This window comes from Triticum urartu, chromosome 5A (assembly GCF_056163025.1).
Source record: "Triticum urartu cultivar PI428250 chromosome 5A, HENAU_Tu73, whole genome shotgun sequence".
NCBI lineage: Eukaryota > Viridiplantae > Streptophyta > Magnoliopsida > Poales > Poaceae > Triticum > Triticum urartu.
The window spans coordinates 45,141,877-45,159,341 of NC_141877.1; the positions used below are offsets into that span (position 1 = coordinate 45,141,877).

Here is a 17,465-nt window from a genome sequence, read left to right on the forward strand (position 1 = left end):
AGCAGGTCAATGTAGAGTAGGGTAGCCAGCAGAGCCAAACTGAGGAGGGTGGCCATGGACGGCGAGTAACACACCTGCACGTGAGAAGCTTGGCCGCAGCCAAGGGGTATATGCACTGGTGATGCCGCGAGTGGAGGCGCCCGTGAGCATCGCCATGGCCGGCGGGGAGAAGTAGCTGGGCGGTGCTGCGAGTTGGGCCGCCCGACGGGGATGAATCGCACTAGTGGTGTGTGCTTGGTGTCGAGGAGCTCATCGGCGGCGATGTGGTAAGCATCAGAGAGTATCACACCGGCGGCTGGAATTTGGGGGCGTTCCAGAGGTTGAAGGTGTGTTTGGATTGTGGCCAAAGTGCATCCTATCAAAATTTTAGTCATAACTCAAAAATTGGTTTTTGTTTGAATGGTTGCCAATTTTTTGGCATATCAATGAACTCTAGCCAATTCTAATTCATTTTTTTATCAATGTTGGCCAATTGTTGGGCAACCAAAACCTTAACCAAAATTTTGGCTAGCCAATGCTTTGAAGGGGAGCCTTGGCGCAGTGGTAAAGCTGATGGTCACAGGTTCAAATCCTGGAAACAGCCTCTTACAGAAATATAGAAAAAAGCTGCATACAATAGATCCAAAGTGATCATACAATAGGTCTTACACTGCCCGTAGTGACTAGTGAGGGGAAATTTTTTGGTATGACCGTGTCAAACTAGGCCAAACGGGAGACTGAAATGAAAATTGTACGGTAATGCTATGTACAGGCAACGGCAAGGTTGGCTCCAATAAAAAGCAGACACCAAACACTCTGTGGGCCAAGTATCTTTGTATTGTACTTTCTTCTCTATTTCTCATCATCGTATTTCTGCTCTCTCTTTGTCGGAAAAGGCTTTCGCCCCGCTTTATATATAAAGCACTGATCATCAAGCATCCAGTACAAACGCACACACCCAGAACAGGATACATAGGCGCTGAGCGCAGCAACACCATCCCTAACACTACCACCACGAAGAGATGCAGCTACATATGATAAACCATGTGCTCCAAGGCGGCGTCTTCAGAAAGGGTACGACACCGGAGTACCGGCACCGCCCGATCCTAAGATCAGAGTTTCCCCGGGAGCCGCATGACGGGCAATGAAAGCCGCGACGACGCCTTCAAAAAGGGAACGATCTTTGCCGCCGCCGGTCCGTCCGAAGATAGAATAGGTTTTCACCTCGGCCAACACTCACCGCCACCGAACGCCACACCTCGGCAACCACGCCGCCCACACGACCATGGTGACCGGGCAGCACCAAGCCAGGGGCTCTGCCCAAGAGCACCGCGCAACCACCACCAGAGCCGCCGCTCCGGCATCCAAGACCTTGACACGACCTCACCCGAGACCCACCGCAACCCCAACCAAAGAGACGAACGGAAAGGTCCCACCTTTCGCACCCCTGGGCAACCCCCAGCGTCGAGACCCAATAGGCCGGCTAGAGCTAGCATCCACCGACCCGTCCTGCAGCCCCGCGCGCGAGACGAGCTCAGTTCTGCAGCACCGTGAGGGGGACGAGGTCAGTCCTGGTGCACCGTGCGCGAGACGAGCTCGGTCCTGCAGCACCGGGCGCGAGACGAGTGATGGACCGCAGCTGGGGGAGGGCCACCCCTTTGATGTGACTAGCGCCCGGGCGACGAGGAGATGTGACGAAGGTCATCCGAACGCAGACGAGCCGACACCGGAGAAGCCGGCTGCTGCCACGGCCAGATCCGTCGAGTCACCGTGAAACCGCCACGACACTAGGAGGCCACCACCACACGCCGACCTCCTCACGCCGCTGCCCACGGCCAGAGCAGCGGCCACGCCGGCCGCCGCCCTACCTGCGTCGCCCGGCGAGCTCCAAGCGCCGGAGCCGCCGGGTCCACACCGCCACCACCACCAGCACGGCGCTGTTACCTCCGCCGAGTCGCCAGGAGGACACAGCCGACCATAGCCCAAGCCAACCGGAGCCCTCGGCACACAGGCACAGCACAGACCACCGCATCGCAGCCAGCTACCGCCCCCAGTCCGCACCACCACTCACCGCCACCACGACCCCCTACCCCAGCTAGCAGCAGGGATGAGACGGCCGTGGGCCTTGCTGCCCATAGCCCCGGCCAGCCGACAGGTCGCCGGCGCCAGACCCGGCCAGATCTGGACACAGCTGACCCCGCGCCACCACCCGAAGTGAAGCCTACCGCAGCCGCCGCGCGTCGTTGGGGCCCCAGAGCGCCGCACCCCGCGAGGCAGAGGACCAGCCGCCCCGCAAGCCCATCACCGCGCCACCGGGCCTCGCGGCAGCCCGACACCCCCACGCGCCGCGCATACCCGCGCCTAGCGCCGCACGTGCCGAGAGGGAGAAGCGCCCCGCCGCCACCTACGCCGGTCGGGCTTTGCCCGGCGGCCCCTCGCGGCGGCGGCGGGGGGAGGGTGCCTGGAGGAGGAAGCTAGGACGCGGCGGCTAGGGTTTGCCCCCGAGGTCGTTCGTGGGAGCGGCTCGGGGGGAGGGGGAGGGAGCTCTGATTCTTGTTTTTTTTTCGTCTTCTGGTATTCATCCTACTCTCTCTTTTCAACCTCACCATTGTACATCACATGTATGCATCACAGTAATATGGCAGAACAACTCTCTCTCTCTCGCTCTCTCTCTCTCGCAATAACATTTTTCCATCTTGGCTAAGTTAAAACATCTATATCTTTTAAGGCGCATATTCATTTTCAAACTTTTCATATGTTTGAACTCCTTGCATCAAAACCTTTACAATAGGATCAAATTTTGGATATTTCCAACCATGTTTCAAATCGGACGTATATTTCACATTTCAAAAATCAGTTTCACAATGATACATTACAAAAATTTTGTAGTTGCTATTTCACAATTCAGAACCTACATTTTCCTTTTCACCGGCTTGTTTCAATTGCACATCTTTCAAAATAACATATTTCACTCTTTTGAATAAATTAGTTTCACACTGCTATATTATAATCTTTTTTTGTGGTTACTGTTTCACAATTCAGAACCTAAATTTTACATTTCACTATCCTGTTTCACAGAAATGACATCTATTTCAATTACACATTTTGTTGAACTAACATATTTTACTTTTTTGAAATAAACAATTTCACATTGATACATTATAATTTCACCTTTTGTGATTACGGTTTCACAATTCAGAACCTACATTTTACATTTCATTGGCCTGTTTCACAGAAATCACATCTATTTCATTTACACATTTTTTGAAATACATATTTCACTCTTTTGAAATAAGCAATTTCACGTTGGTACGTTATAATTCATTTTTTGTGTTTACTATTTCACAATTTAGGACCTACATTTTACATTTCACTGGACTATTTCACAAAAATTGCACATATTTCAAGAAGCATTTTCACTCCTTTAAAAAAAATGTTACACATTGCAAAAAATCAATTTCACAAAGTTGACATTTCAGTTTCATATTTTGGTTTAATAGGTTTCTAGTGAAATACATTGGTTTAACATATTTCTATAAAAAAAGTTTTTTTCAAAAGAATATTAGTGAAATGGTATGTTCCATATGAAATGTGAAATATTTGAAATTTAAATGTGTTTGAAATGTATTCAAGATTGGTCTTGTTTTAGGCTTTGACATGAGGAGTTCAAATATATAAATTATTTCAAAAATAAAGTTATGATTTAAAATATATGAACGATTTAATTTAGCAAAGGGGTAATAAAAGGTTTGTAGCTGATGACTTTAATGAAGTCCTATATTCTAATGAGAAGGAGGGCGACGCGCCACGGCAGATGCACATGATGCAAAGCTTCCGAGATGCCCTAGTAGATTGTAAACTTGATGACATGGGCTTCACAGGGGATCCTTTTACCTGGCGAAGAAGGAGGCTCCGGGAATGTTTGGATAGAGCAGTTTGTAATGGCCAGTTTCATGGCCTTTCCCCGCATGCTAGGGTGATCAACGCAGAGCATACAAAGTCTGATCACAGACCTGTTTTTGTTGATACAGAAGGAGAGGTGATAGGGGGACCAAAAGCGTGTACATCAAAAGAAATTTGAGTCGAGGTGGTTTCAAGAGGAGAACATGGTGCAGCCCAAACCTGGCCAAATGGGCCATTCTTAGCATGTCGGTCCGATAGCCCGCGTGCCGGCCCGTGTGGGCCTGGCCCCACACGTTTATAATCGGGTCATGCCGGCACGGCGCTCGCCTAGGGCCGTGCTTGGGTCATGAGGGTGGCACAAGTGCCAGCACGACACAGCCCATTTAGTGATATATGTATTTTATTTTATTAGTTTTTGGAAGTAATGGGGGGCAAGGACGGAAAGGCGTAGTTGGCATTATAATCTTGGATTTGCCGCATATCAGAAAAGGAAAATATATCTAGACCTAAATATTGATGCTCAAGCGGTTGATGAAGGTTCAGATGGGATCTTCTATTCTAACGAGGTGCATTAGATGGAAAAGAAGGGCTACGGCTATCATTGAACAGGATGAATAGCAAGGTTTGGATCAAAGAGCTATTACACAAGCAATGAACACCGACGAACACCGAGGAACACCGAAACCCTAGAAACAGATCTATGGTGGAAGAACAGGGAGCTTACCGATGCTGATGAAAGAGCGGAGAAGCACCGCAGTTCTCTGGTACGTTTAGGGTGATGCAGCGGCCAGTGTTGAGGCAGGAGCGACGGTCGATGGCGGCGGCGGAGCTTCAGAGGTCGGGCAGCACGAGGAAGAAGACGAGATTAAGAGGCACGGGGAAAAAATGGAAAGACCCCCTGACCCTATTTATAAAGGCAAAAGATAAGCGTCAGGCGCGAAAATCGAGGAGCCCAAAGTTTGGATATAAGGCGGAGCTGTCGCCTTGATTGTCGGAGGCTCGTTAAGGAGAATGGATTATATATCATTTTAGACAACATATGATGTCATGGCGGTTTACCATGATCCTGAAAGATGACGTCATGGCGGTTTACAAATTGTGTGAAGATATTGAAGAAGAAATCTTATTAAAATACTCAGGACTAACATGAACCGGTTCAAATCAGTCTGGGGCCATGAAGGCATGTGTCCTCCTAGCAGGCTGCATGAGCGCACAATTGTGCCTCGATGCCACAAGCGTCAAGCGGACGGGGCGATCTGCAAAGCATGCCTTAGTCTGTCGCTTGGGCCAATTGTGCAGACGTGTCAAACAGGCCGCTGTGTTAGCCCGTGTAGTGAGGGGCCGCGCTTGGGCAAGGAAGGGCAAGTACGCATGCCGACCCGGCACGGCCTGTGTACTTAGCGTACCTGATCGGGCCGTGTCGTGCCTGGCCCGTTTAACTCCTGCCAGGCCGGGCCGGGCTGACCCATTTGTCCAGGTTTGGCGGAGCTCATTTCAGAAGCTTGGGAACATACTCAATCCTTGGTGACTTCTGCCACGTGAACAGCAAGCGTGCATGTGGCCATGCATGAATGGGATCGAGCTATCCTAAAGGCGCCACATCGGTGTTTGAAGGAACTTAACACGAAGCTGGAATTGTTGTAAATCGGGCCAACTTTCTGATGAGTGGGCGAAACGACAACATGAGCTGCTAATAAAAATTGAAGAAAATCTACAGAAGGAGGAGATATACTGATCCAACGCGGTCATACTAACTGGTTAAAGTTTGGCGACCGCAATACTAATTCTTTCCATAACTTTGCGTCAGCCAGGAAGAAGAAAAATCACATTAGGCGGTTGCTGGATGATGGTGGCGTTTGCAAGGAAGACAATGAGTCTATGAGAAGTCTGATCAGTGAATACTTTCAACATCTTTTTACTAAGAAGTTCATGTACCATCTATCCCTGTTTTGAATAAAGTGAAAAGGCGTGTTACTAATTATACGAGTGCATCTCTCCTAGCGCCATAAACAAAAGAGGAAGGCTCCAGGACGAGTGCGACGAAGTCAGAACTTCAGATTCAGTTCGGGATGGAGTCACTACCAGGTGACAGAAAGCATGCTCGAACTACCCGTCACTTGACTTCTTGCCATCCACACAACCAAGAGGGAAGGCTAACACCGTCCCATGATGCCCACCGAAAAGCCAACCATGTGGACCATCATCTGGGGTCACCATCCCGGTATCCATGTCCGAGACACCACCAACCTTCCACATCAAGGTGCACCCACTACGATAGGAGGAGTGAAGACGTCTCCTTTCAAGGTGCATCAGCCACGAGAGCCCAACTCAGATGGTTAGTTGTTTTTTAATACAATACAGACGCAGACGCTTATACACACACATATACTCATCCTATGAACCCACACACACACACTACCCTATGAATGTCCTAGACTTGACATTGACACTCGTATTTTTCTGATTTTTTCCCGACCTTTACGGCGATGTTCTTTTAGTGTGAGAATATGTTCCCGTCGATTATGAAGGTGCATGTGGTGACTTCATCGATCTTAAGAGGATGTGCTGGCTCAGTCTCTCAAAAATGCTCATAGAGTTAGAGTGTGCATGCGTGCATTTATAAAGATAAATATATATACATATGTATGAGGGTCTACATTTATACGGTGTTAAAAAAATTGACATACAAATATACTACTAAAAAAACCGCTACATCATCACAAAACTTAACTGTCCCTTGTCCAAACCCTCTTCTCTCCGCTGCCGAACCATCCCTAATCCGTCCGCTCACTTTTCCGTCGCGCCGCCGCCTCCCAGTCCCCCCTTGGAGGCAACCGCTTCTGCCATCGTCGCTGGCCCTAATCGAGAGTTCCAACCGTCGCCGACCCCCGTCCTCCTTCCAACTCCCACAATGGCATCAATAGTGAGAGTGCCGTCAAGGTGCACAGCAGAGACGGCGCGGGCCACGGTCGCGTTCGAGATCGCCGGCTACAGCCGGCACAAGGGCCTTTTTAGAGGCAAATTCCTCCGTTCTCCTGCGTTCTCCATCGGTGGCTACGAATGGTGCGTCCGCTACTACACCGACGCCGAGGAGAGCGAAGGCCACGTCTCTGTCTACCTCGAGCTCTTGACCAAGAACGCCGAGGTGAGGGCGCTCTGCAGCTTTATGCTTGTGGATTCGGTTAAAGAGAAGTCGATTGTGGTGCACTCTTTCAAGGAACCACGAGTATTTAGCGGTAAATGGCCATCATGGGGCCTGCTAAAGTTCATGAAGAGCACCCCTGAAGTAGAGTCCGTGTACCTGCGGAACGATCGTCTCGTGATCGAGTGCGAAGTCAGTGTTATCAAGGAAACACTCGAGATCCATGTGCCACCCTCTGACCTTTCGGATAATCTTGCAAAATTGCTAGAGGGGAAAGGAGCAGACGTGACTTTCAACGTTCAAGGGGAGTTTTTTTCTGCTCATAAGATTTTGCTTGCGACACGGTCGGCGGTCTTCGACGCGGAGTACTACGGGCCGATGGGGGGCAAAGGGGCACAGGACATAACTATTGACGACATGCAGCCTGCTGTTTTCAAGTCATTTCTTCACTTCATCTACACGGATTCAATGCCTTCCATGGACGATCTTGAGGATGATGACAAAAGAGAAATGGTTAAGCACTTACTTGTGGCTGCAGATAAGTATGCCATGGAAAGGATGAAGATGGTATGTGAACGCATGCTATGCAAGAGTCTTGATGTTGAGAATGTGGCGACCATATTAGCTCTAGCTGACCAGCATAATTGCAGAAATCTCAAAGATGCTTGCATTGAATTTATGCTCTCTTCGAATAGAATGAATGATGTGATCGCAAGTCAAGGGTATGTACAGCTCAAAAGATCTTCGCCTGATATCATTGTAGATGTGTTGGAGAGGGCAGCCAAGTCCCGCAAAATTTAGTACGCCAACCTGGTATGAGCTACGTTTATCCTTCCATTCTGATAGATCTTTGGAGGCAAATCAGTTATGTTGGGTTGGAGAAAGTAATTAAGTCTTTCTGAATTTAGCATGCCCGTCCTGGCTTAGCTTCTTCCAGTTACTTTTTACACAGCCACATGAGATGAGGTTGCCATCATTTGAAGTTTCCAGATATCTTTAGGAGGAAGCAGTTGGTTCTATAAAATGGATGTCTCCAATGTATTGGTTAGCCCGTCTGATATAAGTATATATGAATCAATGGTAGCTCACTAGTTGTCCTTTTCACTTTAGTGTCTGGCTTATGTGAAGAATGAATCCTATCACTTTTGAGATGATCTGTTTTACATGTATGAAAAACTTATATTTGACTGCTAAATGCTAGGTTTTAATTAGAGACAGTTACAAATGGTTTCTTGGCATGGTTGACTAACCCAACAAATATGGAATATACTACCAATTTTTTCCTGTTCCGCTTGGAAAGATACTATACATGAATTATGTGCAGTTAAAAAAATTATATGCAATAGTTTTCTGTTCATGAATTTTGATCATAGAGGGTATGATGGGAAGAGAAAATGTTTATTGAATCCTCATTTAATTGAAAATGTTGAGTGAGTCAGATTGAGACAGCAACATAGATTTTGTACAAGAACACGCGCTACATGAGCTATCCTATCCGCATGGTGTTGTTCAAGATTCATTCGACATTATTTCTGCAGCTAGCACCTCACTACCAGAAAAACTGGGGTTGCCGACGGCCAAATCTATGCCGACGGCCCCTGTCGGCATCTATGGACCTATGCCGACGGCCAAGGATAGGCCGTAGGCGTAGAATAGCCGTCGGCATACATCCATCTGCCGTCGGCATAGACGAGGCCGTCGGGACCGCCCGAGCTACGCCTACGGGGCCCCTTGGCATAGGACAGGCCGTCGGCATAGCCCGGGCCCACCTGCCCGGTCAGCGCTGACCATTTGACGGCGTTGATCCTACGCCGACGGGCGGTAACGGCGGCCGTCGGCATATCCTTGGCAGAGGATTGCCTACGGCATAGCCTCGGCATAGGCCCCTCTGCCACGTCAACGATCCGTGTGTCACGCCACGTCATCGATCCGTGTGTGCACAGATATGCCGACGGCCTTGCCGTCGGCATATGTTTACTTTACTTAATTTTTTATTTTTACTTTGGTTATCTGTGGCAGAGGTATGCCTACGGCACAGCCGTCGGCATAGGCCCCTTCACCACGTCATCGATCCGTGTGCCACGCCACGTCATCGATCCGTGGGACAACCTCCGTCATCGATCCATGTATTTTACTTTATTTTTTTATTTTTACTTTGTTTTGTTATTTTTACTTTATTTTAGTTTTTGCTTTTGCATAAGATAATTATGCCTTATCTAAAAAAACATACCCGATGGTATATCGATTGCCCCCCGTTACGAACATCGCTATCGCTGTGTCACGGAGGGGGGAAACGGTCGACACGGAAGGAATTCTGGTTGGTGGGGGGATTCGGGGTGTAGCTATGTCACCGAAACATCGCACGGGTCCCGATGCATATGTGAAAGTGTTCATGCATGCGTAGATGCCCGTCTTGGGGCTCCGGGGTGTGCCCCCCCCCTCACGGACGGCGCTGCCGCCAGCACCTGGAGGGGGGAAACGGACGCGTGGGGTCTACACGGAGGGGATCTTGCTGTGGGTCTGGCCCGGATGTTGCTCCAAAGTGTTCCTATGGGCTGACCTAACACAACCGGGTGGGGAGGTCCACTGGTCAAAGCCCGTCCGTGCAAAGTGAAAGGGCTAGATCCCGTGGTCAAACGCTACAGGGTTAGGCGGGACGGGGGCACTGGGGGGTAGCAATGCCACCGGAGCATCGCACTGGGCCCTCATACATGCGGGGTGGTGTGGTGGCATGTCCGAAGAGGCGGGACGCGTCTCCGGTGCGTGCCCCCCCTCACGGACGGCGATGACACGGTAGTAGACGTTCTGCGGTAACGATGCGGCGTCAATATTACTAAATACTCGGAGCGCGATAAAATCATGAGTTTTTTTGCACGACGTGGGCACATGTGCTATAGGAACGATGGTATTTTTTCATAATTTTTGGTGATGGAGAAGTATCCGAAAAATTCCCTCTACGCGGATTGCGCTTCGCGCGTCTACGGCTGTGGCCGGCAGCCTCCGGGGGCTAGCATGCCGCCAAATCTTGCGTAGGCGGCCTCTCACAAGTCTGGAAGTGTTGTGGCGGTTGCAAACGCCCGGCACGCGTGTCCAGGGTGTGCCCCCCCTCACGGACGGCGCTGTCGCCGACACCTGGAGGGGGGAAACGGACGCGTGGGGTCCACACGGAGGGGATCTTGCTGTGGGTCTGGCCCGGATGTTGCTCCAAAGTGTTCCTATGGGCTGACCTAACACAACCGGGTGGGGAGGTCCACTGGTCAAAGCCCGTCCGTGCAAAGTCAAAGGGCTAGATCCCGTGGTCAAACGCTACAGGGTTAGGCGGGATGGGGGCACTGGGGGGTAGCAATGCCACCGGAGCGTCGCACCGGGCCCTCATACATGCGGGGTGGTGTGTGATACGTCTCCAACGTATCTATAATTTTTGATTGCTCCATGCTACTTTATCTAATGTTTTGGACTATATTGGGCTTTATTTTCCACTTTTATATTATTTTTGGGACTAACCTATTAACCGGAGGCCCAGCCCAGAATTGCTGTTTTTTTGCCTATTTCAGTATTTCGAGAAAACAGAATATCAAACGGAGTCCAAACGGAATGAAACCTTCGGGAACGTGATCTTCTCACCGAACGTGATCCAGGAGACTTGGACCCTACTCCAAGAAGTTTCCGGGGAGGTCACGAGGGTGGAGGGCGCCCCCCTGCCTCGTGGGCCCCTCGGAGCTCCACCGACGTGCTCCTTCCTCCTATATATACCTACGTACCCCCATTAGACCAAAGACGGAGCCAAAAACCTAATTCCACTGCCGCAACTTCCTGTATCCACAAGATTCCATCTTGGGGCGTGTTCCGGAGCTCCGTCGGAGAGGGCATCCATCACGGAGGGCTTCTACATCAACACCATAGCCCTTCCGATGAAGTGTGAGTAGTTTACTTCAGACCTTCGGGTCCATAGCTAGTAGCTAGATGGCTTCTTCTCTCTTTTTGGATCTCAATACAATGTTCTCCCCCTCTCTCGTGGAGATCTATTCGATGTAATCTTCTTTTTGCGGTGTGTTTGTTGAGACCGATGAATTGTGGGTTTATGATCCAACTTATCTATGAATAATATTTGAATCTTCTCTGAATTCTTTTATGTATGATTGAGTTATCTTTGCAAGTATCTTCGAATTATCCGTTTGGTTTGGCCAACTAGATTGGTAGTTCTTGCAATGGGAGAAGTGTTTAGCTTTGGGTTCAATCTTGCGGTGTCCTTACTCAGTGACAGAAAGAGTTGCAAGGCACGTATTGTATTGTTGCCATCGCGGATAACAAGATGGGGTATTTATCATATTGCATGAATTTATTCCTCTACATCATGTCATCTTGCTTAAGGCGTTACTCTGTTTTTAACTTAATACTCTAGATGCATGCTGGATAGCGGTCGATGAGTGGAGTAATAGTAGTAGATGCAGGCAGGAGTCGATCTACTTGTCACGGACGTGATGCCTATATACATGATCATACCTAGATAACCTCATAACTATGCTAAATTCTATCAATTGCTCAATAGTAATTTGTTCATCCACCGTAGAATATCTATGCTCTTGAGAGAAGCCACTAGTGAAACCTATGGCCCCCGGGTCTATTCTCATCATATCAATCTCCATTACTTTATTTTACTTGTTTTGCTTTTACTTTTCACTTTGCATCTTTATACCAAAAATACTAAAAATATTATCTCTATCAGATCTCACTCTCGTAAGTGACCGTGAAGGGATTGACAACCCCTAAGCGTTGGTTGCGAGTTGCTACCGTTTTGTGCAGGTACGAGGGACTTGCGCGTGACCTCCTACTGGATTGATACCTTGGTTCTCAAAAATTGAGAGAAATACTTACGCTACTGTGCTGCATCACCCCCTCCTCTTCAGGGAAAACCAACACTAGCTCGAGACGTAGCAAGAAGGATTTCTGGCGCCATTGCCGGGGAGGCCTACGCCAAGTCAAGTCAAGATTTACTCTCCTGTCAACGAGCCATTTCTGGCACCGTTGCCGAGGAAGCCTACACAAAAGTCAACATACCAAGTACCCATCACAATCTCTATCTCTCACATTACATTATTTGCCATTTGCCTCTCGTTTTCCTCTCCCCCACTTCACCCTTGCCGTTTTATTCGCCCTCTCTTTCCCAATCTCCTCCTCTTTTTCCCTTTGCCTTTTGTTTGCTCGTGTGTTAGTTTGCTTACTTGTCGCTATGTCGAATTCCTTATCCGCTCCTATGTCTCCCGAGTTTGAAGTTCTTCACTTCAAGCAACGGCAAGGAGAAAACTTAAAAGATGCTTGGTATAGGATGATGGAATCTTATTGTAAGTGCACCCTAGAGGTGAACTTTAGAATTCTTCTTCGCAATTTTTATGTTGGGTTAAACATGACGCGTAGACAACTCTTGGATTGCATGGCCAAGGGAAATTTCATTAATATTGATCCCGGTATTGCGCATGAGATTATAGAGGGAATAGTGGGAACACCACCCCAAAAGGGAGGATCTCATCCTACCCAGGAAGAAACCCAAGTGTTTGAGAAGATTTGCGAAGTAACAAAGATTTTACAAAAGTCTCTTGAGCCTCTTAAAAATATTAGCGGAAATCTTAACCGTATGAATATGTTGATTACTCTTTGCAATAAACGGTTGGATTCTTTAGATCTAAAAATTTCCGAGTATGAAGGGAAGAGGGAAGAACCCCCCGGATTCGAGCATGACTCTGCTAAAAAGTTGAAAATTAAAGATGGCAATACCTAGATCTATCCTTGCTTTTATGCCTAGCTAGGGGCGTTAAACGATAGCGCTTGTTGGGAGGCAACCCAATTTTATCTTGTGTTTTTTGTTTTTGGTTATGTTTAGGAATAAATAATCCATCTAGATTCTGTTTAGATGTGGTTTTATCTTTTAATTAGTGTTTGTGCCAAGTTAAACCTATTAGATCTTCTTGGAAGATAGTTATTTGATCTTGCTGTAATTTCCAGAATCTTTGCGCTCAGTGCCTGAATTGTCAAAAATCACCAGAACGTGATAAAATAGTGATTCCAATTTCTGATGATCAATAAACAAATTGCCCAGGTCTTCTAATTTTGGTAGAATTTTTTGGGTTCCAAAAGTTTGCGTTAGTAACAGATTACTACAGACTGTTCTGTTTTTGACAGATTCTGTTTTGCGTGTGTTGTTTGCTTATTTTGATGAATCTATGGCTAGTAAAATAGTTTATAAACCATAGAGAAGTTGGAATACAGTAGGTTTAATACCAATACAAATAAATAACAAGTTCACTACAGTACCTTAAAGTAGTCTTTTGTTTTCTTTCTCTAACGGAGCTCACGAGATTTCTATTGAGTTTTGTGTTGTGAAGTTTTCAAGTTTTGGGTGAATTCTTTTGATGGATTATGGAACAAGGAGTGGCAAGAGCCTAAGCTTGGGGATGCCCATGGCACGCCCAAGATAATCCAAGGACACCAAAAAGTCAAATCTTGGGGATGCCCCGGAAGGCATCCCCTCTTTTGTCCACTTCCATCGGTAATTTACTTGGAGCTATATTTTTATTCACCACATGATATGTGTTTTTCTTGGAGCGTCTTGTATTATTTGTGTATTTTCTTTTTAGTCTACCACAATCATCCTTGCTGTACACACCTTTTGAGAGAGCCATGTATGAATTGAAATTTGTTAGAATACTCTATGTGCTTCACTTATATCTTTTGAGCTTGATAGTTTACTCTATGTGCTTCACTTATATCTTTTTGAGCATGATAATTTTTGCTCTAGTGCTTCACTTAGATCTTTTAGAGCACAGTGGTGGTTTGTTTTAAAGAAACTTGATCTCTCATGCTTCACTTAGATTATTTTGAGAGTCGTTAATAGCATGGTAATTTGCTTAATGTTAATATACTTGGTATTCAAGATATGTGAAACTTTCTTTTTAGTGGGTTGAATACTAAGATAAGTTTGATGCTTGATAATTGTTTTGAGATATGGAGGTGATAATATCATAGTCGTGCTAGTTGAGTAGTTGTGAATTTGAGAAATACTTGTGTTAAAGTTAGCAAGTCCCGTAGCATGCACGTATGGTTAAAGTTGTGTAACAAATTTGAAGCATGAAGTGTACCTGGCTTGTGCATCCTTATGAGTGGCGGTCGGGGACGAGCGATGGTCTCCTACTAATCTATCCCCCTAGGAGCATGCGCGTAATACTTGATTTTTGATGACTTCTAAATTTTTGCAATAAGTATATGAGTTCTTTTGACTAATGTTGAGTCCATGGATTATACGCACTTTTACCTTTCCGCCATTTGCTAGCCTCTTCGGTATCGTCATTGCCCTTTCTCACATTGAGAGTTGGTGCAAACTTCGCCGGTGCATCCAAACCCCGTGATATGATACACTCTTTCACACATAAACCTCCCTATATCTTCCTCAAAACAGCCACCATACCTACCTATCATGGCATTTCCATAGCCATTCCGAGATATATTGCCATGCAACTTCCACCATCATCATCATCATCATCATGACATGCTTTACTTTTGTCATATTGCCATTGCATGATCTTGTAGTTGACATCGTATTTGTGGCAAAGCCACCATGCATTATTTTTCATACATGTCACTCTTGATTCATTGCACCATCCCGGTACACCGCCGGAGGCATTCATATAGAGTCATATCTTGTTCTAGTATCGAGTTGTAATCATTATGTTGTAATCAATAGAAGTGTGATGATCATCATTATTAGAGCATTGCCCAATCAAAAAAAAGAGAGAAAGGCCAAAAAGAAAAAAAGAAAGGCCCAAAAAAAGAAGGAGAATAAAAAGGGCAATGCTACTATCTCTTTTTCCACACTTGTGCTTCAAAGTAGCACCTTGTTCTTCATGTAGTGAGTCTCATATATTGTGCTTCAAAGTAGCACCATGATTTTCATATAGTGAGTCTCATAATTTGTCTTGTTCATACTAGTGGGAATTTTTCATTATAGAACTTGGCTTGTATATTCCAACGATGGGCTTCCTCAAAATGCCCTAGGTCTTCATGAGCAAGCAAGTTGGATGCACACCCACTAGTTTTCTTTTGTTGAGCATTCTTAGCTCTAGTGCATCCGTTGCATGGCAATCCCTACTCCTTGCATTAACATCAATTGATGGGCATCTCCATAGCTCATTGATTAGCCTCATTGATGTGAGACTTTCTCCTTTTTGTCTTCTCCACACAATCCCCATCATCATATTCTATACCGCCCATAGTGCTATGTCCATGGCTCGCGCTCATGTATTGCGTGAAGGTTGAAAAAGTTTGAGATTATTTGAGTATGAAACAATTTCTTGGCTTGTCATCGGGGGTATAGAAGTTGGGAACATCTTTGTGTGACGAAAATGAAGCATAGCCTAACTATATGATTTTGTAGGGATGAACTTCCTTTGGCCATGTTATTTTGAGATGACATAATTGTTTGATTAGTATGCTTGAAGTATTATAATTTTTATGTCAATATGAACTTTTGTCTTGAACCTTTTGGATCTGAATATTCATACCATGATTAAGAAGATTTACATTGAAATTATGCCAAAGTATCACTCCGCATCAAAAATTCTCTTTTTATCATTTACCTACTCGAGGACGAGCAGAAATTAAGCTTGGGGATGCCAGATACGTCTCCAACGTATCTATAATTTTTTATTGCTCCATGCTACTTTATCTACTGTTTTGCACTATATTGGGCTTTATTTTCCACTTTTATATTATTTTTGGGACTAACCTATTAACCGGAGGCCCAGCCCAGAATTGCTGTTTTTTTTGCCTATTTCAGTATTTCAAGGAAACAGAATATCAAACGGAGTCCAAACGGAATGAAACCTTCGAGAACGTGATCTTCTCACCGAACGTGATCCAGGAGACTTGGACCCTACTCCAAGAAGTTTCCGGGGAGGTCACGAGGGTGGAGGGCGCCCCCCTGCCTCGTGGGCCCCTCGGAGCTCCACCGACGTGCTCCTTCCTCCTATATATACCTACGTACCCCCATTAGACCAAAGATGGAGCCAAAAACCTAATTCCACTGCCGCAACTTCCTGTATCCACGAGATCCCATCTTGGGGCCTGTTCCGGAGCTCCGCCGGAGAGGGCATCCATCACGGAGGGCTTCTACATCAACACCATAGCCCTTCCGATGAAGTGTCAGTAGTTTACTTCAGACCTTCGGGTCCATAGCTAGTAGCTAGATGGCTTCTTCTCTCTTTTTGGATCTCAATACAATGTTCTCCCCCTCTCTCATGGAGATCTATTCGATGTAATCTTCTTTTTGTGGTGTGTTTGTTGAGACCGATGAATTGTGGGTTTATGATCCAACTTATCTATGAATAATATTTGAATCTTCTCTGAATTCTTTTATGTATGATTGAGTTATCTTTGCAAGTCTCTTCGAATTATCCGTTTGGTTTGGCCAACTAGATTGGTAGTTCTTGCAATGGGAGAAGTGTTTAGCTTTGGGTTCAATCTTGCGGTGTCCTTACTCAGTGACAGAATGAGTTGCAAGGCACGTATTGTATTGTTGCCATCGAGGATAACAATATGGGGTATTTATCATATTGCATGAATTTATTCCTCTACATCATGTCATCTTGCTTAAGGCGTTACTCTGTTTTTAACTTAATACTCTAGATGCATGCTGGATAGCGGTCGATGAGTGGAGTAATAGTAGTAGATGCAGGCAGGAGTCGATCTACTTGTCACGGACGTGATGCCTATATACATGATCATACCTAGATAACCTCATAACTATGCTAAATTCTATCAATTGCTCAACAGTAATTTGTTCACCCACCGTAGAATATCTATGCTCTTGAGAGAAGCCACTAGTGAAACCTATGGCCCCCGGGTCTATTCTCATCATATCAATCTCCATTACTTTATTTTACTTGTTTTGCTTTTACTTTTCACTTTGCATCTTTATACCAAAAATACAAAAAATATTGTCTCTATCAGATCTCACTCTCGTAAGTGACCGTGAAGGGATTGACAACCCCTAAGCGTTGGTTGCGAGTTGCTACCGTTTTGTGCAGGTACGAGGGACTTGCGTGTGACCTCCTACTGGATTGATACCTTGGTTCTCAAAAACTGAGGGAAATACTTACGCTACTGTGCCGCATCACCCCCTCCTATTCGGGGGAAACCAACGCTAGCTCGAGACGTAGCAGTGTGGTGGCATGTCCGAAGAGGCGGGACGCGTCTCCGGTGCGTGGTCCCCCCCTCACGGACGGCGATGACACAGTAGTAGACGTTCTGCGGTAACGATGCGGCGTCAATATTACTAAATACTCGGAGTGCGATAAAATTAAGAGTTTTTTTACACGACGTGGGCACATGTGCTATAGGAACGATGGTATTTTTTCATAATTTTTGGTGATGGAGAAGTATCCGAAAAATT

General features: G+C 46.3%; 2 pseudogenes; both read left to right on the plus strand.

The window, feature by feature from the left end:
* Positions 1-1,264: 1,264 nt before the first annotated feature.
* Positions 1,265-2,529, plus strand: LOC147967887 (uncharacterized; annotated as a pseudogene).
* Positions 2,530-6,714: 4,185 nt separating this feature from the next.
* Positions 6,715-8,230, plus strand: LOC147967888 (BTB/POZ and MATH domain-containing protein 1 pseudogene; annotated as a pseudogene).
* The last annotated feature ends 9,235 nt before the right edge of the window (positions 8,231-17,465 follow it).